This window comes from Carassius carassius, chromosome 14, assembly GCF_963082965.1.
Source record: "Carassius carassius chromosome 14, fCarCar2.1, whole genome shotgun sequence".
Lineage (NCBI taxonomy): Eukaryota > Metazoa > Chordata > Actinopteri > Cypriniformes > Cyprinidae > Carassius > Carassius carassius.
In genome coordinates, this window is record NC_081768.1 from 24,697,100 (window position 1) to 24,722,062 (window position 24,963).

The window sequence follows — 24,963 nt, forward strand, 5'->3', positions numbered from 1 at the left end:
TCTAATTTGTCATTGCGTTTTCTGATTTTTATAATGTTTATCAGAATTGTTGTGTTTTCTGATTTGTTATTTTGTTTTTTAGATTTGCATTTGCAATTTGTTATTTTGTTTTCAGAATTGTGATTTTTTTTTTTTGCACTTCTCGGCCACTGCAGAATTGGAAGTATTAAAGGGATAGTTCACCCAAAAATGAACCCTTTGTCATCATTAGCTCACCCTCAAGTGGTTCCAAACCTGTACGAGTTTCTGTCTTCTGCTGGGCACAAAAGATGATATTTTGAAGAAAGTATGTAACCAAACAGTTTCTGGTCTATACTGACTTTCACAGTATTTATTTATTTTATTTTACATACAAAGTCAATGGCTATCATTAGCTGTCTGTTACCAACATTATTCAAAATATCTTCTTTTGTACTCAACAGAAGAAAAAAAAACTCTCAACCTGAGAGTGCTTAAATGATAGAAATTTAATTTTTTGGGTGAACTAACCCTTTAAAAAGACAGAATACCTATAACATCACTAATAGAACTGGGCAGTATAATGAATAACAATAATATGTGTTTGGCAATGAGGTAAAATTAGCCTCCATTTTAAATCAATTTCAAAATGGATTGTAATGGATATCAAAAAGCAGAAAATGTTGCCTTTGTTGTTTTTAAGCATGACAGAAAATATGTTCGATATTTCCCAGAAACTGTAAAATTGTCTGTACTCAGTAAGACAACAGGACATTCAGTGACGCCCCATTCCTGGCACCCCACACACTTCCTCTCACTGCTTCAGACAGAGATCATTCTCAATTCCCTTCTGACCTGCATATCTGATGATACAAGTCTAGAAAAAAGCCCGGGTAAATCTAGCTTTTGTAGTCAGGACAAGCAGAATGTGTCACCCTGTGCTTGTTGTCTGGTTGCTTTTAATTTTGTTGCAAGAAGACTAACAGTGCAACAATCTAAAACTAGTACAGGATATGTTAAAATAGACAATGTTTAAATATGAACTATAGTATCTCAACAGCACTACTGAAAAATCTAAACCAAACGTTTAATTTAATAAGCTGTGCACTAAGACCAGGCATACGTATTTAAAGAAATGTTATAAGACCATAATGTTTATTTAAAAAATAGTAAATGGTCAATTCTGACAATGACTTTAAACTTAAAGTAACAGGCAGCAAGATGTGAAAGACTGTCAGACAGAGGTCATGAGAAAAAGGGAAAACATCAGCTTTGCTAAGAAAAAAACGCTTCCTTTCTAGAACAGCCAAATCTCTTTGATCATGCCTGCTCTGAAGATGACTGTGAGAACATCATGAGACACAATTGTGTATAACAAGAGAGCTCTGTAGAGACATGCCATTTTCCAATTAGAGCTATTTCTGGAGGCCGACTGTCAGCTATGCGAGACAAGGACGCACAAACACAACAAATTATTTAGATAGCGTGTTTTCATACCTGAAACTGGAGTTGGTTTCAGTGGTGTCCTCATTAACAGGTCCTCAGGCCCTGAGCGCTCTGAAAAACACATTTGCTTGGGTTACTGAAATGTGATTTGTCAGTGTTGCAACATGATTCGTTTACTATCATTTTTGCAGTTTTGGTCTTCATGTATATGCAGCTGCATATTTATTATAAAGAGCAACATTTACTTTATAGGAAAGCTTATCTACTGATCCCGTCTTGTATCTTTACAATCTCAAGGTTTAACCCTCTGAGGTCTAAGGGTATTTTTGGGGCCTGGAGAAGTTTTGTCATGCACTGACATTTGTACTTTTTTCAGTTGCTTATAAACATCTAAATGGCTAAAGTCTAATCTCACTGTAATCAGCACAAACTGGGCTGCTATAATAATAATAATAATATGTGAGCAGCATGTATGTACATGATTGTGTTATTGAGAAAAAAAATGTTATGCGTGGTTAGTGAAAAACTAAAAATGTTAAATCACTTGAATAAGGCCATAAAACAAATACTGAACAATGGTTCCCGGGACTTTTGAGAACTGGAGCTTGTAGCCTAGAATTTTTCTTTCTAAATGATGTGAAAATAATCTTGTTTACTCACAGAAAACAATATATTGATTTTAATTTTCTAAGACACTTTTGTTTGTAAAAGTCATATGCGAGTAGGTGTCAACTATCATGAATATCATTGTGATTTACACCTGAGAAGACAAAGGCCTGCATAATGAGCTGCATAATGAGCCTTTCAGTCAGGTTTGTGACTGAGAGGGAAGAGTTACAAGAAAGAATGTGAGGACAAAATAAATGTATATAATCTTATGTTTGTAGTTTATTTAGAATATATTTAATTATCCCACAACATAATGTAATATTCATTTGCAAGTGCAGTAAAACAGCTTAAAAGGAACAATCAAAGCTGACTTTCAAAGCTGAATTTTTAGCATCATTGCTCCAGTCAAACACTGATTTTCTACAACAAAAAAAAAAACATTTAGTGTTATTATTATTATTAATGTGGAAAAGAGCTGAGAATATTTTTTTCAGTTTTTTTTTTTGATAAATTGAAAGAGCAGCATTGTTTGTTACATTTATATTATTTACATCAAGCTTTTGAATGGTATAGTGTATATTTTTATTGAAACTTCATAATGTTTCACTTGATTATACATTTAGTCAGGAATTATAGTTTGGAAAAAATGTCTAACTAGTAAAATGTTTACACGTTATGTGAAAACTACTACAAGTATATAAATAATTAAAAAGAGACTTACTCATGTTTATGATCTCTGCTGAATTAAGTGTTTCAATATTTTTTCTGAGGAAATCCAAATATCAAATCCACAGCGCATCTTTTTGGGGTGAATTATGTCTTAATCCTCTCACCGCAAAGCAAACCGTAAAGTAAAAAGAACTTGAAGAACAGTCTCACTGCGTTGTCTTCTGTTGTGTGGGCGTATTCAAGCCGCGCGCTTCAGTAAAACATTAAGAATCTGAATAGCGCGTTCAGCACGGGGGCGTGGTCACATTATGAAGGGAGACGTGAAAAACGGACATCGCGTTGTTTTCATATGGATTACTTTATCACAGAATATTTGTTTTCGGCAGCACTTGTTTAGTTTAAAAGTAGACATGTCAAGCTTTCTATAGATATCTCTCTCATGTCTCTTCGTTAAGTATTCACGGAGTTACAGTTCATTTTAATGACGTGTTTGTAAATGAACATCAGCGCAGACAAAGGCTGCGGACAGCACACCTTGTTTGTTATCTTTATTTTATAAGTGCACAAAGTTTTGCAGTTATGTCTGTATACAAAAAAGTAGACCCTTTACAGATTCGATTGATGTATTGCCCTTATCTGTACGATCAAAACTGAAAGTGTAATTTAAGTTCTTTTCGGGGTTATCAGGAGAAAATGACTCATGACGCGTCAACACGTTAATCAACTCCAGAGGGTTAAATAGTCACATCTGTTCCTAAAATTAGCAATTTATGGCTTTGTAACATAAATTTCTGCTTTTGGCACTTTCACTCAGTATGTGAGCTCACGACCTTGGCACAGTGCCATGCCCTACTCATAAAACACTGTTGCAATGGCAAAACATTCTCAATGTAATTACATTTTCATCAAGGAGACAGTAAATTACCCCTGGAGATGTTTTTAACTGTCAGAGTTTTTTTCTGGTAAAAACATTTGTTCTCCCTGACCTGAAAACATGCAGCATTAATGTGCTGTTATTAGGGATGGGCGTTTTCCACAAATATCACATTCGAATATTTGAGCTCACAAAAAACGAATATTCGAATATTCGTTTATTTAAATTAAGTTTAATGAGTCAGACGTTATTTTTCAGCAACATTTGTTTTCGTCATTTTGAACAAGCTTACAATAAGCTTGAACATTACACATCGTGTTTTGTAGCTGAAAACCTTTAACAATGCGTGCAAACAAACAAAAGTACAGATTAAAAGCAAAAAAAAAAAAAGTGAACAAAGAAAAAACGTAAAGCAGCCTGCAGCAATTAGGCTATTGTACAGAATGTAGCTTACACCTAACTTTTAAACTGTCAGCAAATCTTTTTTGCTTTTTTTTCTATTGTTTCAAATGTTCTTGTTAAGAAATACGGGCAAAACATGATTGGGGGAAAGTCGGCTCCTGTTAACAATAAGGCCGGCCATGGAGAAAACGCGCTCTGAAGCACAGACATTGGCGGGACTCACAAATAACGGTGTGCTAAGCGAATAAGTTTTGAGAAGCCCTTCGTGTTTTCGTTTCACCACTGAATGGGATCCTCATCTGGAGGAATACATGGCTCCAGCAAGAACTGTTCCCACTCGTCTCGGCTGGATTCTGTGTAGCTAATCATCGCTGGAGAACTGGCTCAGCCTTTTCCAACGAGTGGGCATTGCATCCTCTTCATCGTGGCGACTGCATCCGCACCACTCGCATCAAGGGAAATGTTCTGATAATGTTCAAAAAAGTTTTTTTTTCTTACTTCTCTCATGTTTTCATCGAGAAACCTGAGATGTTTGTGCCGAGGGTCTAGGGCAGACGCGAGAAGAGGAGTTTTCACTGCATTCTCCAAGTTAGCGGTGTTTATTCGTTGCTTGAGAGATGCCGCAACAATGTTTTTGGATCACTTTCTGTGATTCTCCACGGCATATTTGAAGTACTAGAAGACCGCAGTTCTTTTAGGGGGCGTTCACATATCGCGTCTTTTGCATGCTCAAGTTCGTTATTTCCAATGTAGGCGCGCGGTATGCGCGCTCATAATGGAAGCGACGCGGTCGCGATGCGCACGCGGTGCGACGCGGTCCCGTTTTTTCCAGGCGCGTCCGAACAGCATCAAGTTAAAAACATCTCAACTTTCAGAATGCCGCAAGCGCACCGCAGGTCATGTGACAAGAACTAAACATTCAGCTTCATCCTTTCCCTTAACAACGTTGAAAGCTCAGCCAAGATGAAGGAACACCTGATCATAGCTGTATATGGATTGCCATTTTGAAATAAATTTAGTAGCAGAGCTACTGAAAGCGATTTTTTTTGTGCTGCAAATCCATTTATCCTTTGCTGAAATTTCCGCGTCTTCATGGAGAGAACGCGTCGCCTCAGGAGCGCTTCTGCCCGAGCGCTTTGGAAAGAAGGAGAAAGCGGCGCGCATAGCCTTTTCCACGCCTTATTAGGCGCGATATGTGAATGGCCCCTTAATCATTCATTAATTATTTTTTGCTTGCATACACCTTCAAATATGCCGTGGAGAAACACAGAAAGTGACCAAATTAGGTTTTATTTTGAACTTTTTATTTATTTTATTTTTTTTTGCAAAATTCGAATATCATTTTTATTTATCGAATAATTAGAGCAGAACGAATATTCAAATGTTCGACTATCCGTGCACATCCCTAGCTGTTATAGAGGAATTTTTTTCTGCAGTATTCAGAGGCGTCTGCTGTGGATGAGAAAGCTTTGCCACAAGATACGGCAGAGAATAACAAACTAGAGGCCCATGGCAGTTAGCCATCCATGACAGTCAGCTGCTGCTCTGATACTGAGACCCATTCACCTCCACTTCCCTCAAACACCACGCTTCATCTTCTCCTACTAAGAGACTGAAAAAAGCCACAACCACTGAACAAAAACAGCTTGTGTGTCATCATGGCTCTGACCATTACCTTTTTTTATTAATAAATGATTCTGGTCTTATTGTGTAAGTTCACTGTATTCTACAGAATACATTTGTTTTCATAACCTCTCATTAAAAATGTAATAACTCTCCCTTTTTCTGCTCACGTAACCTATTTATATTATTGAGCGGCAGTATTTACTACACATTTTACAAGATTATATGTTTGTCAGTGGTACTGAGAATCTGAAAATAATTTGCCATTGTTCGCAGTCATCTCTCCTTACACGGTGTCTACACTGGATGCGACAGTTGTCATGTTGTGCTGCATGCATCAGCTAAAGACAGTCTACATTGGACATGACAAAACGACCATTGAAAATAAATTTAAATTTGTGTCAACACGTCATAAATAGAATGCGTCAGCAGTTTACTGTCAGGGATTTTTGGTATCATGCCGCCCCACATCCAGTGTAGACAGCATCACTGATTATACTGAGTTCTATTGACTGATCTATATATAATGAATCTCTATTATAGATCAGTGGTTCTATAGTATTTTGTCGCATCGCACCATGTTAGGAAGTGTTAGGAATTGTTAGTTGTTTTCCCTTATAAGGATTCACGCTTTGGGTGCAAATCAGTGTCTTGGAATGATTTCTGACACTGAATTTGGAGTTATGATGCTGAAAATTCAGCTTTAACACTGAAATAAATTATATTAATATATATTCAAATAGCATTTTTCAGCAAAAACAGTGTAATAGGCCTAATCTTAGCGATTCTTAACTTTTAAACAACAACAACAATTTCTGCACGAATGCAAATCAGAATGAACAGTATCAGGTTTTGACAACAGAATATTTGTACATAAGACCAGCCAAACAGACAGCACAAGCTTGCCAATTCTTGTTGGCAGGATAACCCTCAACACATGAGTCAAGGATTCAGTGACGTCCTCACTATCACTGTGCAGACAGCAGGAAACATGGACAGCAGATCAAATGATTCAGGGATCGTTTATCAGACCAGCAGATCTGATGATTCACTTTGGTTTGCAAGACCTGTATTCTTTCTTTGCAAACATGTGTTCATCGACTGTGGCAACAGTCTGCAGAGGACTCATCTGTCTCCCGTGGTCTTGTTCCGATGGCCATTTAGGTGACAAGGTCTTCAAAGGGGATCGGTCTCTGTGGTTCATTTAGTTAGTCATCTAATAGTACTACAATTATATGTGCTGAAAGCAAAATCAAATTAACCAAAACCAAAATAATGAAGTCAATATCAGTGCTATGTTATCAACTAAATCAAAAGTATTTTGTTGATTACTAAAATTAAAACTGAAAATAAAAATGAAATAAAACGAAATAAAAATAATTTGTGACAAAAGTGACAATTACCGGTGTCGACTGTTTAGCATGCAGCTCATCTATAGTGCAGACACAATGTGATTTAAAGCAATTTGCATTTTTATAGAGAAAGATTGTGCAGTGATTCATTCTCGCCGTTTGTGAAATTCTGTCTCAAAGAAACTTTTTCAAATTACTTTATCAGTTATTTAATGAAGAAATATGAATTGTACCTCACCTAAAGCATTATAATTATTTCAGCCGTGCTGGACAAAGACTTGAGATTGGTTTTATGAGATCTTCCTTTTTAGAGACTGCCGATCAATCATCCCAAAGCGATTATCATCAGATTGTGATCCGTAGCCGATCAATCGGAGCACCCCTAGTAAATTTGTACCAATCTACTGTAAATTTTTACTTTATTAAACCATGTGATATTTCCATGTTACATTCTAAGTTAGTGTCATCTATTTAGAAATAATAATAATAGCAAAAAAAAAAAAAACCTTTCTGCAGTTAATATATTTTTTTGTTTCTGTTATTCTTGCCTACTGTATTGATTCAGTATCAATACTGAGAAACCAAAGCACCAGAATAATATGTCATCCCAATAACAGCAGTCTGTCATTTAAAAAAAAAAAAAAAAAAAACCTAATTCACAGCCTTTACATATTTAACGTGCGAAAGCGGATTCAAAATCTGGCACCTTCTACCCACTTTCCAGATGACTGGTGCAAACGATGCAGGTGTTCAATATTCAGAATGACCCATCTCCTAATGTCTGCACAGTCTTATCACAGTCCATCACAGCATGGAGCATTTTTCTTGGAATGTGGATTGCAGACAACAGATGTTGTTCTTTGGACTGGGCTTCTTGGCTTGGTGCCTCCTGTTGCATGAGAAGCAAAGATGATGAATCAATCAGGTCTAGGCCAGCAGAATATTGTAACATGATCTCCTCTACCTGTTCTTTCAATGCACCAGCCTCATTAAATCTCTAACAAATGTCTATAAACACTTGAGGCAACTGTACTGGTTAGTGATGGGAATATTTCAGCATCGAACACTTCTGGAATTGGATTCCAAACCCACTTCAATGTATAAAATGACTTGTTGTTCAATTCTGGGTGTACATTCATAAAATACATAACTGTATAAATGTATCTACATGTAAATATTTCCAAAATATATACTTTGTGTGTGTGTATTTATATATACATAATAAATAAACACAGTCCACATATGTTATGTAAACAAAAACTTTTATCTTGGATGCAATTAATCACGACTAATCGTTTGACAGCACTAGCTTACATGTAATTCATATCCTTTAATTCTTAAAAGTGGAATTTTAAAAGACATTCAATTCCATTCTCAATGATGCACAACTCGACGTAACATCCACATGTTTGGGAGACTGAACTTGCTAGACAATTAACATGAACATATAAGAGGCAACGATGAAGTGATCCACTTGGTAACCTCGATGAAGTCCGTATACTGACCCTGAGAAAGGTGGAGGAGTGATTCGGTTTACCTGTCGATGTCATTCAGAAACTAAAACATTGTGTGAGAGACAAAAAAAAACACATCTTGAAGGCTTGAAGATAAGTACTTCATTATTAACAAGCATCTGAGCTGGACAGCGTTCAGTTCTATTGGCCAATGCTCACTTTTGTTCAGGCCTGGAGTGAATAATTTAACACACAGCAAAGGTTCATATATCTCTGTTTCAGAAAATAAAAAAGAAGCCATTTATTTTCCAGGAACTATGAATATAATAACTCTGCTCATTATAGCAGGCCTCTATAGCACTTGTCAAGTCAGATTAGCTCAAGCTTCAAATTCACTCACACTCTTTACAGAGAATAATACAAAACAATTATTGCCGTCAAACGATTAATCGCGATTAATCGCATCCAACATAAAAGTTTTTGTTTACTCAACATATGTATGTGTACTGTGTATATTTATGATATAAAAAGGCACACACATACAGTTTAGAATTTGAAAATATTTACATGGGATTTTTTAAATATATTGATATAATTTATATTAAATAAAAATATATTTAATATATTAACATTACAGATTTTTCTTAAATATATACATGCATGTGTTTGTATACATAATAAACAGAGCACGCAAATATATTATGTGAACAAAAACTGTTATTTTGAATGCGAGTAATCGTTTGACCGCACTAAAAATTATAAATAAATAAAAAACAGAAAAGTCAGCCTTTTGACAGATCACGTTTAATACCTGACCATATGTCAGCTAAGGATCATAAAAAATAAAAGTAAAAAAAAAAAAAATTGGAATTGGCTGTGGATGAACTCAATTTCATTCATAGCTTTCTGCGATGTATTATCAGTTATGTCTAAAGCAACTGCAAACATTTAATTGTTTTAATGGCCACACATTAAGGTCCAATTCTTACTATTTACAAACCATTAACTATGACTTTTGCATCAATAAACTCCTAATTTGTTGCTTATTAATGGTTAATATGGTATTTGTTTAGTTTAGGTATTGGGTAAGATTAAGAAATATTTAACATTTGGAATAATGACACCCCTAGTTTTCAATAGAATCCAAAGAAAACCAGCCCACCCACTAAAAACGGTTCAAGGCAAATTAGTAAAGAACACCCTTATTACTGTCAGAGCAAATGGCCAATTCATTATGCTAAAGATCCAGTTGTAAAACACTACCAACTAGATTATATAAAATAATCCTAGCTATTGATAACAGACAAGAACATAAAGCTCACCACTTATCAGTAAGAGCTGGAGATAAAGTACAAATGATTTATTTCCAGAAAATGATTTGACTTAATTTACACCTGTTCGGCAAGATCTGACACAGAAAACATAACCACAGTGAGCATCACAAGAGACACAGAAAGTTACAGAACAGCGTCAAAATATCGCAAGGCATCGCCCCTCACCTCAAGTGTGCATGTTGCATTATCCAGAGTCATCGCCCCAAGTGGGTCCCTCCGATCACCAAGGAAACTCAATCTAGCTCACGTCTCACTCCTCCTCCCCCGTTCAGCATGTGGACCTCAGGGCTATCAATGACCTGAAACAAAAGCAGGTGGATGGAAAAACCTGAGCGTCACTGGCACCGGAGCAGCTCACTGCCAATCAATCAGGCCCAAGATTAAGTGTCAGCGAAGACGTGGCGGGGCCCATGGGACAGCCGGAGCATGTCTCAAATGAACGTCTGCCTGACTGATCTGCATTAACACTTACTTATTCGCTCACTATAACGCCAATCCCTCGCGCTCCCCGCAGCTCGGGGCAGAGACGTAGGCATAAAGCAGTTAGATGCTAATTAAGGTGTGTTCCATCAGGAGAAAGTGGCTTGATTAATGGATGTGAGGGACAGCTCTGCGGAAAGCTGGATATTCCCGACACTGCCTGGCACATGACGAGACTCAGTGATGCTTGGAGGGAAAAACAGCAAGAACAAGCAGAGAGCAAAAGCTCAAATGTACGTGATGGTGACTCAAGACCAATTTGAAAGTGTTTCTTTGCCAGCCAGTTCTTGTCTAAGCAGATCTATCCTGAAGATTAACCTGCAGAGTTTGAGACAGGACGAGTTCCCTATCAAGAAAAAAAAAGTGAGATAAATATCATTACTTTCTCACACTCATCCTTTTTCAAACTCTTATCTTATTTGTTTTTCCAAAGAACACAAAAAAGCTATAAAAAAAGGACAAAAGCTTTCATTTTTGAGTTTAAGTATTTAAGTTTCCCAGGACGAGTTTAAGTATCCCAAAAAAAAAAATTCTGGCAACAGTTACTCAGCCATATGTAGTTCCAAATCTACAAGTATTATTTATGGTAAAGGGAAGCTCAAAAGCGCTTGCTTGATGCACCAATGAGGTTTGTTTCAACACCAGAGGTGGGTAGAGTACCCAAAAACTGTACTCAAGTAAAAGTACTTCTAGAAATATTTACTCAAGTAAAAGTAAAAGTACTAGTCTTGAATAGTTACTTGAGTAAGAGTAAAAGAGTATCGGATAAAAAATCTACTCAAGTAGTTAGTTACTAGTTACTTTGGGTCATATATACTGAGCCTATTTTTATTTAGATATATAGATAAAATGTATGTAATGTATGTGTGTGTGTATAAATGTATATATTTCATCAGCCTTTACTCCAATTTATGTAATTTATTATAAAACCCTGTCTGTTTACTTAAGTAACAGATATAGGTGTCATGCCATAATATTTTTAATACGACTGACTTTATATTAAATGTGAATTTAACATTGAATATGTGATATAAATATTGCTATTAATCTTTCATTGTTCAGAAAGAGAGCAAATAACATTTACATTATTAAAGATCATTTTCACTGACAGTCTAGATTTCAATCACTCTCAGAAACTCCCATTAAAATCACTGAAACTGTTAACACTGTGAAATCAATATCTTAATTAAAGATTCGTACACACATCTGCACTTTGTTGTTCCCGCGAGAGAATTCGCCAGAAAGAGGTATTCAGTCAGCGAGCGAGTGAAGGAAGCACCGGCATTTTAGCGATGACTCATCTGAACGCCTCTGATTGGCCAATGCTTTAATAAGCTCAAAAAGATCATGTGTGATTTGTTATAATGCGCAGCGCTGTATAAACGCATCTATCTCTGGCTAAGCGCCAGCAAGCAATCACAGATCTGAATTTAGCAGCTGATAATATGACTCGCTGAACGTACTTGCACCAGTGTGATTGTATTAAAATTAATAAAATCTTAATCGGCTATTTTTTGTCTTTTGGACGCTGCATTCAACTTGACTCCCCTCTGTTATAAGCCACACACGTACAACAAACTAATGTCACAGTGGTATCGTGTACTGTAATCGAATGTAGCCCAAGTTATTACCTGTTAAACAGTAGACAGCACACGCGGTGTTCATCTAATAAAGATCTCCATCGCTAGCAAATAATAACCTTTGCAGATTTCAATTCAGTGCAGTTCCAGCCACGTTTTCAACGTTCTTTCTGTTCTTAAACGTTACAACTCTGATTGAACCACTTCAGACGCTCAGCGCGTGCGGCAGGGAACTGAACGACTCATTCAAACTGATTCATGAACCAATTCACTCGTTTGCCAATTGGTTTGATCAAGCCTTTGAACAGAATTGACTCAAAAGAATGAATCATTCGCGAATGGGCATCGCTCATTGCCCAGAGAAATGTAGACGGCGCGTTTGGAATAAACTGAAGCATTATAACATTTATTGCATTAAGATAAAGTAACGAGAGGAGCGTCGCCCATAGTAACGAAGTAAAAGTACAGATTTTTCCCCAAAAATTTACTCAAGTAAGAGTATAAAGTACCCATCTTTAAATATACTCCGAAAAGTATTCGTTACCCCAAAAAATTACTCAAGTAAATGTAACGAAGTAAATGTAACGAAGTAAATGTAACTCGTTACTACCCACCTCTGTTCAACACATTAACCAAATATGGCTGAGCTTCTGTTTAGCATACAGTACCTAATGTGCCCAATGTATGTGTATTTATCAAAAATTATACGTGAATGAAAGCCTAAATTAAATACGTTCATCACATTAAAGGGGTCATATGATGCGATTTAAATTTTTTTCTTTCTCATTGGAGTGTTACAAGCTCTTGGTGCATAAAGAAGATCTGTAAAGTTGCAAAGACTGAAGTCCCAAATCCAAAGAGATATTCTTTATCAAAGTTGAGAGTCAACCACGCGTACCGAAAACAAAATAATGTTATTTTAAGCAACATTATATGACCCCTTTAAATGAAGTTCATCCAAACTGTAAAACTATCCTGTAATTTACGCACCCTCAAACCATCCTAAATGCCATATATCCCATTCTTCTTTCATACAAACACAATGGGAATTAATAATACCCTGGCTCTTCCCAGTAATGTAATGACATAGAATTTTGAAGCTACAAAAAGCTCATCTATCCATCATAAAAGTAATCCATAGGACTCCAGGGGTTAATGAATGCCTTCAGAAGCGAAGTGAAGGGTTTTTATGAGAAAAATATCCTTATTTAAAACTATATAAACTATAAAGCCAGTGATAATAGTTTACAAAAATCCATCGCTTCACTTCAGAAGGCATTCATTAAAGGACTAGAGTATGGATTACATTTATGATGAATGGATGGACTTTTTGGAACTTCAAAAACTCAAGCTTCCTTCACTGCCATTACAAAGCTGGGAAGAGCCAGGATATTATTTAATATAACTGATTATGTTCGTCTGAATGAAGAAAGGCATATATATCTAGGATAGCTTGAGTGTGAGTTATGGGATAATTTTCCATTTTGTGTGAACTATTCTTTTAAGCAATTGTTTGTTTTCAGTAGGGTTGGGAACCAAAAACTGGTTCTTATTTCTGAACCAGTTCTGTTTTTTTAAAATAACCGGAACCGTGAGCAACTTCTAAGTTTAAGTGCTGTGAGCAGCCTTGCGCCAGTGTTTCCCGTAAAGTATGTCACAAACCAAATGACAGAAACTCTACAAATGCGTCGCATCTTTAACTGCTGAACACATCGTTTTGTATGTGCACTCGAGCCTTTGATAACTGTGTACGCCGTTTTGTCTGACTGTACATGTACCGGCAGTGCACAGCACCTGCCACTGCTAAATTACATTATATTTGTCCCATATTGTTATTAATATACATACTGACTTCAGTTTAGACCACTAAATAAATAGACTGCTATTGTTATGCAAGTATGAGGGTTAGATTATTTAGTGTACAGGTGGAAAAATGTGGAAACCACTCATTGCATCACACCATCTCCTGACTGCATTATTATTTGTAAATTAGAGGCTTTATTGAGTGTTTGTATACATGGTTATAAGTATAACAGTTTATATTTCATTAATTTAGGGAAATGAACAATATATACAAATATTTAGCCAACCAACTGATTCCTGCTTGAAAACCAAAATGTTTTTGATAGATTACTTTTATGAACTGGAATGGACTTTCAGTGTAGGGACCGAAATCTCTTGTGTGGGTGAGTAAATGACAAAATTTACTTTTTTGGGTGAACTATCCCTATAAATCTTCTCTCTGCCAAGAAGCTGCACTGGAAACACAAGGCACTAGAATTGGTGAATGAGCTGGAATCGAATTCTTGTCTCCTGCATGAGCACCAAAGCTTTACACACTGCTACAGCTCAAATTTGACATTAACAAGTTTTAACAGGTACAATAACAATAAAAAACAGTGAATGTAATTTAATCCACTTATTCTACTTAGAGTGGAGAAGCCGGCTGGCCACATCATACAAAATACTGCAAGTGCAATAAAAACCCAATTAAATCAATGACATGACTGTTTTAGTAAAGCAAGACTGCTGTTCTGTATTCCCTGATTGTTCCATCAGAAAACAAGATAAGGAGAAACAATAAGACGTTGAAGCAAGTGAAAGTCTCAAAAGACAACAGCTGGTTTCCCAGGCTCATCAGCATGATTAATGTGAATGAAGACACTATATAGGCTTCTATAGGTGCAACGCTTTAAGAATGTATAAAACAAATATAACTGAGCACTGGCCAAAGAAATCTCATCACTGTAAAATGTAACTGATGATCTTACTAATAAAATTAAGTAAAATATACTTGTTTTGAATATGTTTGTGGACCTTACTAAGTTTAACCAAGTAATCTCAACGTTTTAACACAGAAAGTTATTAAACTAAATGGATTCAACCAAGCTGTAGGCCTACTTAAAATACTGAGTATTTTTAATGTTTACGAGTGATCATGCGCAGTTCCACCAATAGGTGAAGTCGATCTGCACTGCAACGTAATTCTGACAGAAGCAGCACATGGAAAGGCTCATGTTTGTCATATTTTTTAATTGCTCTATTACACATAAATCGATCATATAATAATTTGATTAAATATGGAAGCGATGCACAGCTACATTGGATGTGATGTTATTTTTAATTCAGTTGTAGGATTGTCTTGGATTATGCTAATTAAGGCTCCCTAAATTGTTCACTGACAAGCTGTGCAAAACATGCGCAAATTATAATTGTGTTATTGCTCAGCTTGTCAGTGAACAACAGCTCTGTGTAGTTAATGCTGCTCCATGTGAAAGCGCACAGGTGATGGAGATTTACCGCTGATTACAAAACCGGCTTCACTGACAAGATGCACATTTAGGCGCATTAAGATGTGGGAAAGTCGTGGCCTAGTGGTTAGAGAGTTTGACTCCTGACCCTAAGGTTGTGGGTTTGAGTCTCAGGCAGGCAATACCACATGAGCAATACCACATTACGCCGCAGCATAAATAGCTGCCCACTGCTCTGGGTGTGTGTTCACGGTGTGTGTGTGTGTGTGTGTGTTTGTTCAATGCTGTGTGTGTGCACTTTGGATGGGTTAAAAATGCAGAGCACGAATTCTTAGTATGGGTCACCATACTTGGCTGTTTGTCTTATTAAAATAATGAATGCAATTTATCGTGCAGCCCTAGTGCTAATCGAAATCAACAGTCTGGCATCACTGATCTTTGATGAAAAGTTTTTAAATCAGTAAACGTTTTTGTTTTATTTCTTTTTATTGGGACTCATCCATGAAATATGAGCAAAACAAATTTTTTAATCGTTTGTAAAGCTGTTCTGACCCAAATTTTCAGATTGGATTCATGGAAGTGTTTGTATTTTCACAATACTTGCTTTAGCTCCCTAACCTTTTTTTTTTTCATGAATGAGTGAGAATTTACTGATATGTTATAATATTATTTTAAATTGTGTTGTACAGGCACAGCTATAATCTATATATTATAACTTTTAGATTACTTAAGATTAAATGTTTGAATTCCACACAATGATTTGTAAATAAAAATATGTATAATAAGAGTACAAGAATAGTAAGAATTTTGTATGTTAACACTGATGTTTTTATTTTATTTGCAGAGATATTTGTTAAATGAGTCACTCAAAAGTATTGGATTTTATTTATTTAGCTAAAAATGAGCTCTCCAGCATTATGAAATTCTTGAACAAGTTAAATGTGTTAAGATTCAATGCTTCTTTCTAGAAGTAAACAAACTAGAAACTAAACTGTGTTACTGTAATATTAACTAATATATTAGCTACTTTGATATATCATTCTCTGTTTTAAAAAAACATTTCAGAGCACTGTCATTGCATTTTTAAAATACATTTATTCAGACTAAGTTTTAACTTTTCTTTCCAGAGCACAGCAGTTTTTCATGGCCTTCCTCTCAGAGAAGAAACCTCTGATGTTTTTTTAAAACAATGTTGGTACGTATTTTTTTCGGTTTCATTCAAAAATCCCATACACTTTATATAGGCTATCAATTACACTTCACTCAATACTTATCTTGCACCAGATTAGCAACCTCTGAATTTATTTAATTTGTTTATTTAAGCCCTTGTACATTTTGTTATATGCACGTTCTGCCATAATTGTACTATTAATTTAGTCTAATTTCTACACAATAATTAACGACCATTGCTCGTCTCTGTTAGTTGTACATGGAGCATTGGATAATGTACATTTGTGAGATTATTTGAAAATGTAACATGAATTGTAATCTTGCTGTTGTTTTTTTAGGACTGTGAATGTGACATAGCCCAGATAGCATCTCCATTTGGATGTTTTTTTACAGCTCATGTACAACTTTGATTTTATTCTTTAACTTTGAGTCTTTCTTTCCATTGGACACTAATCTCTGAAACCAAAACTACAGTCAATAAGAATGTTCTGATGATGAAAGTCAATGCTGTTTGCGATTTAGAAAACCCCAAAATTTTAATTTCTGTAATTTTGCTCACCCTCATGTCATTACGAGCCAATAAGATTTTGGTTTGGTTTGACTTTTTGGTCTTTGAAACCCAAAGCAAGTATTTTTTTACGAAATCTGAGAGGTTTCTGTCCTTTTGTTGACAGTCCAGGTATCCAAAACTTAAAATATATTAAAAAGTTCATTAAGGTGTATTTAAACAAATCACATCCACTCAATTAAAATCTGAAGAAATTAAAATATTTTGGTTACTTGGACTTTCAGAGAAGGAACAGAAGTCTCTAAGGTTTCCTTAAAAGTTGAAAAGACAAAGAATCGATTATTGGGTTTGGAATGACACAAGAGTGAAATATTCATTTAAGCTTGTTTGCACAAACATTGCACAATTATTTTAATTGAAGTTACACATTGCTGAACCTTGATCGAAAATGTTTTTCTACTCTTAGAACAATGTTTTATTGTGAAAGTTTTTTTTTTTTTTTTTTTGCATTGGTCATTGTCATTGTAAATTTTACAATCAACTGATGTTGTTAGTTTCAGATCAAAGATTGTCAAACAGTCAGTATCCTTGATATATTTTCTTTTATAAAGTTCAACTTGCATTGCACATTTTTTTGGTGCTTCTTGTGCTTCAAAAAGTAATAATCCTATGTTAAAAAAAACAAACAAAAAAACAACATTTAAAGTGACGTGACATTCAGCCAAGTATGGTCACACACTGTGAACACACACCCGGAGCAGTGGGCAGCCATTTATGCTGCGGCGCCCGGGGAGCAGTTGGGGGTTTGATGCCTTGCTCAAGGGCACCTAAGTCGTGGTATTGAAGGTGGAGAGGGAACTGTACATGCACTCCCCCCACCCACAATTCCTGCCGGCCCGAGACTCGAACTTACAACCTTTCGATTGCAAGTCCGACTCTCTAACCATTAAGCCATGACTTCCCTTCAATTTAGAAGCAGTGCATGAATGAAATGGTTTGTACAATGTACTTACCTGTAGACAATAAAAAAATGTTTTACAACAGTTCTGTTGTTGCTTTTTGTCTTTAATGTTTTTAGTTCAGCTTACTTGCTAATTTTAAGGCAATCGGTGAACACTAATAAGAAGTTAACACAACTAATTGTTTTAAGTCAACAGTACATAAGTATACTTTATTAACAAGTTTTCTGTACAAACTGTTTTAAGTTATGCAAACTTAAAATTAACACACTACTTAGAAATGTTAAGGCAATTGGGTTCCTCACTTTTTCTAAGTAAAGTCAATTAATTACATTTTACAGTGAAGTTACTCAAGAGCTGTAAAAGCTGCCCAAAGCTCAAAAGGACTTTCAAAACTTCTCGGATTCGAAAACCAGACGCCCATGCTGGGCAGGCTTGCACTTAAGCTAATGGTGTCTGGCTTTTGACTAGCAGGAAACCACTGGAATCAGATTAAAACGTAAAACTTGCCATTGTGTATTGAGGACCACTGCACAGCAGGATGTAACATGATGGGAACTCCTCTAGCATTATTAGGCAACCATACTGACAAAATGATGGAAATGTTTTTTCTAGGGCTGTCAATATAATGTGCTAATTTACTGTGATTACTCAGAGAAAGTAATTATTCAATTAACCATGTCACCAATGCATTTAATACATAGAATCCATAAAAACTTTTAATAAAATAAAATGTAAAAAAATAATACATTTTTTCTATTGGACCAATTCATGCCAGTAGTACTTACTGAACTACAAAACTGATACACTCATGTAGGCCTGTAAAAGGCATTTCTGAATAAACTATATCTGATGATAGGCATTTGTAAACAAAAACAATATATCAATTTATAAAGCAACTTTTTGTAATATATTCAATGTTTTCATCTGGCAGAACAATGTACTATCAAGGTTTTTAACAAAAATTTTAAGCCAAATGCTGATAAATGTGTGTAGTCAGAATTAACTTTTAATTAATTAATTAATTAATTGCCATATTTAACCGAAACATTAATTCAATTAACTTTAATCCATCAACAGCCTTAGTATTTTCTTAAGAACTCAAAATGTGGAAACGGTAATGTGTAAATTGTGCTTCAGGCAGCTGTGGATGAGACTAGCTTTGAAAACCCTGCTAGAGATGTGTTAGATTACATGAACAATGAATGCCAAACTGACAGCAAGTCATTTGGGCTGCACATGAAGGGAACATTTAATAAACGCTGCATTGAGAGGTGGACTTATTGTGATTGTGTCAATCCTCTGCATCACAGTCACCACATCATTTTGGATCAAGAAAACCTATATGGAAATTCAATGGATCAGTTGAGAATCAAGGTGATTTCTAACCCTTCACAATATGGACATGCAGCTTCATGCAAAAAGCATAACGCCCAGAACATTTAAGGCACTGAGCAAATTCAGAATGCAATCATCATCCTGCATTATGGTGCCAAGGGTTCAAGCCTTTCATCCTTCAACTTTTCTTTCTTGTCGAGTGCCTTTAGCTAATGCAATATCTGAAGAGACTGAGTTTTTACATTAGTAAGAAATAAGCAAGCAATCTCACTCGCTGAAATCCACAATCTCACCGTAATGAAGTGGAACCGTTAGAGAACCTTTGACAAATCAAATTTGCAGTAATGATATGATCTTAAGGGCAGAGGTGACATTTCCAAGGGAAGTAATCAGCTGGGAGACTTTTTTTTTTTTTTACTTGAACAAAGTGGAAAGATCTGAACATCAACCCTGGACAGTTGAACACAGAGTACATTTGTGTGTATGTGTCCGTTCAAGAGAAAGGAGAACTGATGAATTTTGGAAAGCCCTTCCCAGTTTTTGTGTGTAATACACATCATACAGTCAGGAAACAGATTTTTAAAAAAAAGTCAGCTTGATGAACTAATCTAGAATCAACAGTGTTGCTGTTTTCTTTCGGTCTTCTGTGAGAATTGTCTACACAAAGACAGCTTCCCCCACAAAGGCCTAAATCCTGCTCTGTTGATCACCATGTAATCCCATCAGCCCCTCTGTTCCTCGGATGCTGGCAAACACGGCACTGGTCACGTGGGCTCAGGGTCAGAGATGAACGGAGGGCACACACACAGAGCAGAGGAAGGGATGGGCTGAGTCACAGAGGTAGCTGTCGTTTGTGTGACAGATTGAGTCGAGTCAGTGGCTGGGTCTGGAAACTGTCAGCTCAATGAGTAGCAGACGTTTGATCCTAAGTTCACTCTCGCCGGCCTGTCCACTGAGCATGTGGCAATGGGCAGCTGTCTCTGAACAGCATCTGCCAAACATGGAAGGACTGACGTGAAATCAACTTAGTCATCATGACGTTTCCATGTAACCTCGACTCACCTTTTCTCACCTGTACACTCATATAGCAATCCAAAGGATTCTTAACCCTATAAAGCCTACTCTGATTGTTAGGTTATACATTTTTTATCAAGCTAAAGGCCTTTTAATTGTAAAAATATCCACGGTTCAATACGTACTTCGGTTTTTAACCACGATTTTCGATTCGGTTCTGATACTGATTGGCACAGAAGAGTGTTTTTTTTCCACAACAAATTAATAAAAAAAAACTGGAAAAAGTACACTGGAAAAGGTGAGGATAATTATATATCTGCTTAACATTTCTTTTGAGAGGTATTTTTTCCTCAGATTTTTACCAAAAATAGGATGGATTGGCCATTATTGAGCGTTATAAACAGATAATGTGAGTTTCATTCATACTGGATGCCAAAAATCCACTATGCATCACAGAAGTAACACTGATGACGTTCCAGGAAATCCCTAATATAGATAAAGGCATTGCTATTACTTTAACTGAATAAATGCAAGGACAATAAACACTCGCCAGCACACACACACACAGCCAATTCTGAGAGAAATAAAAACACACAGGCATTATTTAAATGCAAAACCGAAAAGCCATAATTCATAAGCACGTATTGAAGCGTGGATGTCGTACCGAATGCTTCGATATTATATTGAGATTTGTCACATCCCTAGTAATAAAGTAATAACTATTAATAATATGGTTTATGAACACTTACTGGACTAAAGCAACTTAGGTTTACTTGATCATCCATACTTAATCTTTTAGAAAAAAAAAAAATTGTGGGTGGGGGGAGTGCATGTACAGTTCTCTCTCCACCCTCAATACCACGACTGAGGTGCCCTTGAGCAAGGCACCGAACCCCCAACTGCTCCCCGGGCGCTGCAGCATAAATGGCTGCTCACTGCTCCTGGTGTGTGTTCACAGCTCTGTGTGTGCGCACTTCGGATGGGTTAAATGCAGAGCACAAATTCTGAGTATGGGTCACCATACTTGGCCGAATGTCACTTCACTTCACTAAATAAAACAGAACCCATTACAGATATTTTCAAACTCATATCTAGTGTTTGCCATGTTGAAATGAAAAATCTAGTCCAAAAGGCACAAACATATATTGGTGCAATCTATCAAGAAGTGATAACTATGGAAACTATTACCACAGTCACAGGTGTGTTTAATTACTTCTGTCTGATTAATTTTGTTTGTGGAGGAAATTAAAGTTAAAAGAAACTTTAAAGCAGTTTGCCGTTCACAAAGGTATTTTGATAAGCGTGCAATGCATTTACTTTCCAATGCAATTATTTTCTTTGTGTTGTTCATCTGATTGAGCTCCAGTCTCATAATTGCACAAGATGACAATAGTTTAATTGTTTAATGAATGATTTGGAGCAGCAAACCCACTCAAATAACACATTTCTTGCTATTGCACATGCAAGTTTTCGCATTCCAAGTCAAAACTGTCAATCCCAGCGAGTGTCAAATGGATCCCTTTCATGATATATTCTCACTTCCTATTTACTCGTTTAGAATGCCAGGAAAATCAGAAATTGCAGAAAATATTATTGTAATTAAAAAAAAAATCTATAATTGTTTATACATTATTATGGGCCTTGTTTTTAGGTGATATGCGTGGATGAATTAAATCAATAATCAGTAATCAATATGCAAGGATATGTTTCACCTACATACAAAAACATTACCTGCATCAATGCCCTAATCTTTTTCAAGCATTTCCAATGAAAGCAAAGCAGCTCTAAGCTATTTTTTTTTTTACTAGTCTCTAAAACCCTCTGATACCAAACCAAAAACCGGACAGTATGTAGCTACTGTGTTGCTTCTAGTTAGGTCATGGTGCAAGACGCTTTAAATGAAAGCATCTGCTAAATGACTCAATCTGACTTTTATCTATTCACTACATAGAGATTTAAACATCAGTAAGGAGCAGTGACAATTACGGCTGACTATATTAAAGTCCAACGAAAATGCATTCAGAGAGCAGCTTCTCACCTTTATTTAAATCATGTGTCATCCAGTACCAGTGGAGCACAGGACCCCCACACATTAGCAGCACTTGACCTTGGCATTATCATTTATTCTAATAATAAATCAAACCCTGAATAAGGAAAGTCTGCATAATTCACGATTTTCCTTTTAAAGGTCAATGAAAGTCTGACAACCAAACCCTTTGTCATCACCAACTTAATTTCAGAGATGTTTTTCTCCACTCTCTCTTTATTGAGCTAGGCTATATGCATGCAAATGTAAGTGAACAGTCTGACGTTTGACTGGCTTGTTTGTTGGGTTTTAGGGATGCTCATTTTAACTGATTAATGCATATAAGTTGCTTTTATTATTTCATTCAGAAATAGGCCTAATGCTGACGCTTAATGTTTACACACATTATAATAAACAATGTAAACATAGCTAGGCTATTTTAGTTCCATTCACTCCACAACAAATACTTTCAATTAAAAGGTACAATTTGTAAGATATTTGCAGTAAAATATCCAAAAGCCACTAGGCTAGTGTTATATATTTTGTCCAGGTGATTACTAACAATATCTCTAATGTTTTCAACTACTTGTAAATCAAAGTTGCCTTTTGTTACCGCCTTTACTGACGTAGAAACCAGATACGAATCAAAACAACTCACCTGTCGAGTAAAACAAGCGAGATCGGCATCTCTTTCTAGTTGAAGTTTGTCGCAAAGCTCTCTCCATCTAGAAAATGCAACACCGATATTGATCCTCGCTCTTTCTCTCCTCTTGTCCCAAACTTTTCTTGGGTCGTTTGGTTGACCCGTACGCTTATGTTTACGGGAGCTGTCCTTGTCGACAGAACCAGCGGCAGACGGTAAACAGTAATTATGTTCCATAAATAAGTAACACAATCCACCATAAATCATGCAAGAAGTAAATAAGGAACTGCTTGAAGCAAGCTAGTGATTTGCTGGACGCTAGACACTACTTCCGCATTTGTCCACGACACTGTTGTCATGTGGTTTCTACGTCAGTAAAGGCGGTAACAAAGGGATAACATCATTGACAGGCGACTAAACTGCCCCGTGTCAATGTTTAGAATGGGAATTTTGTAGTTTTGTAGTTTTTGTAGTTGAAAACATTAGAGATATTGTAAGTAATCCGCTGGACAAAATATATAACACTAGCCTAGTGGTTTTTGGATATTTTACTGCAAATATCTTACAAATTGTACCTTTAAGTAAAATATATATTTCTCATATAGGCCTATTTATTAATTTAACCATTCATTTAAGACCATGTGAATCCCTCATGTTCTGTTGTTTGCTGCTTTTAAATTAATCCCCGGAAAACAAATGTTAGTATTTTTAACGGGTCAAAGACACTTATCCTTTCTAATTTAATTCAATTCTAATTTAAAATAATCTTGCTGGTTAACAATTAATAAGCGGATTTTTAATAACAGAAATGAACATCTCTATTGGGTTTCTTATTTATTTATTTTTTTGTAAATATTCTTCATTTACGGATGAAGAATATAACTGTGCCATGTCTGCTATGCACTGGGGCAAACACAACGTCTCAAATGCATTAAACAACACAAATTTATTCGCTGTTTGCCATGGTGGATTGATTTGATCCATGATTGACATTAAGGGCTGCTTTAGAATAAGCGTGCACATCAAATTATCTTGACTCACTGAACCTGGATCAAATTAGTGAGATTGCATGAACTTAAATTGTTGTTTATGAAACTGCATTAGTCCTGATTTTTTTTTTTTGTTAGGTGATTTTAATTCAAGTTTTGGACTTCTAATCCCTGCTTTTCTTAGCGTATTTTATGAAACAGCCCCCAGGTGTATCAATTAGCTTAATACAAAAAGCTACAAAAACATTTCAGCAACAGTACATGGCCAAACCCCATATTAGAGTGCAATGGGCAGTTAATGGTGGTTTAAAGTGAGTTTTGAGTAAAAGCGTAGTATAAATTTTATAAATTGTCTTATTGAGCACGAAGCCGTGTTTACGGTTGTGTAGTGTGGACTGAGATTTTTGCTGAAACACAGTGGTAATGCCAATACGGACAAGGATCGTTTTCATTTTAAAATGCGGTTTTAAGATGAAAACGCACTAGCGTAAACATAGCTGTGTCTCTATGAAAGTGTGTCTGTGTGTGGCGGCTCTCAGATCCGAGTCAGCTAATGAAACTAAAGGGGTCTAATTAAATGAGTTACACAATCTATTAATTTTGATCTTGCTCCTCACACTCACCTGAACAAAACAAAAGCACATTAACAAAGCTCTCATCCCCTCTGCCAAGTGCTCTCACAATGCTTTAGCAGAGCAAGAAAGCCACACTTCACTAAAACAATACATTCAACACTGTTGGGTATGGAAGGATATTCCGGACTTTATTCAAAAGGAATTGCAAATTGTATTTGCAATTGTGTTTTCAATTTGTGGACGCATAAATGTGACAATCCAAATGCAAATCGCGCATTACCGTTTGCATTTTCGTTAAAGCGAACGCACATTGTCTGCCAAATTTAAAATGGAAATGCAAAGTCCCTTTGCAATTGTGTTTCCCATATCTTACAAGCTATGAGCCTGTCATATTTAAATAGCAATATTAATTACCACATTTGCCTTTTCACTCTCTCTGCACTGTGCGTGTAAACTGCCAAAACTCAAATGGAATCGCAATTCTTTTTGCATTTGAATTTCCAATGTCTACACGGAAACCTGTCAATCAAGTGACAGGGGTAGGGCCATTTTATTGGCTCTGATTGGCTACCATGAAACACATGACTCTGCCTTAGCCAATCATAATCGCTTATCTCGTTATTAACCCATCTGCTCACTCGCTGTGTGAGCCAGGGGTGCTTTCGGATTGCATAGTTTATTAAATCAATGCATATTAACGCACCGCATT

General features: G+C 36.1%; 1 protein-coding gene across 2 annotated transcripts in view; it reads right to left on the reverse strand.

The window, feature by feature from the left end:
* LOC132157398 (tight junction-associated protein 1-like) overlaps positions 1 to 24,963 on the reverse strand; it is a 124,850-nt gene that overhangs the window by 55,867 nt on the left and 44,020 nt on the right. Inside the window, exons 2-3 of one of the 2 annotated variants that reach the window (XM_059566738.1) lie at positions 9,887 to 10,020; positions 1,456 to 1,515 (exon numbers count right to left, since the gene is read on the reverse strand). The gene's annotated coding sequence lies outside the window, so the exon portion shown is untranslated. The remainder of the gene's footprint in view (positions 1 to 1,455; positions 1,516 to 9,886; positions 10,021 to 24,963) is intronic. The other variant, XM_059566739.1, reaches the window with a different exon arrangement.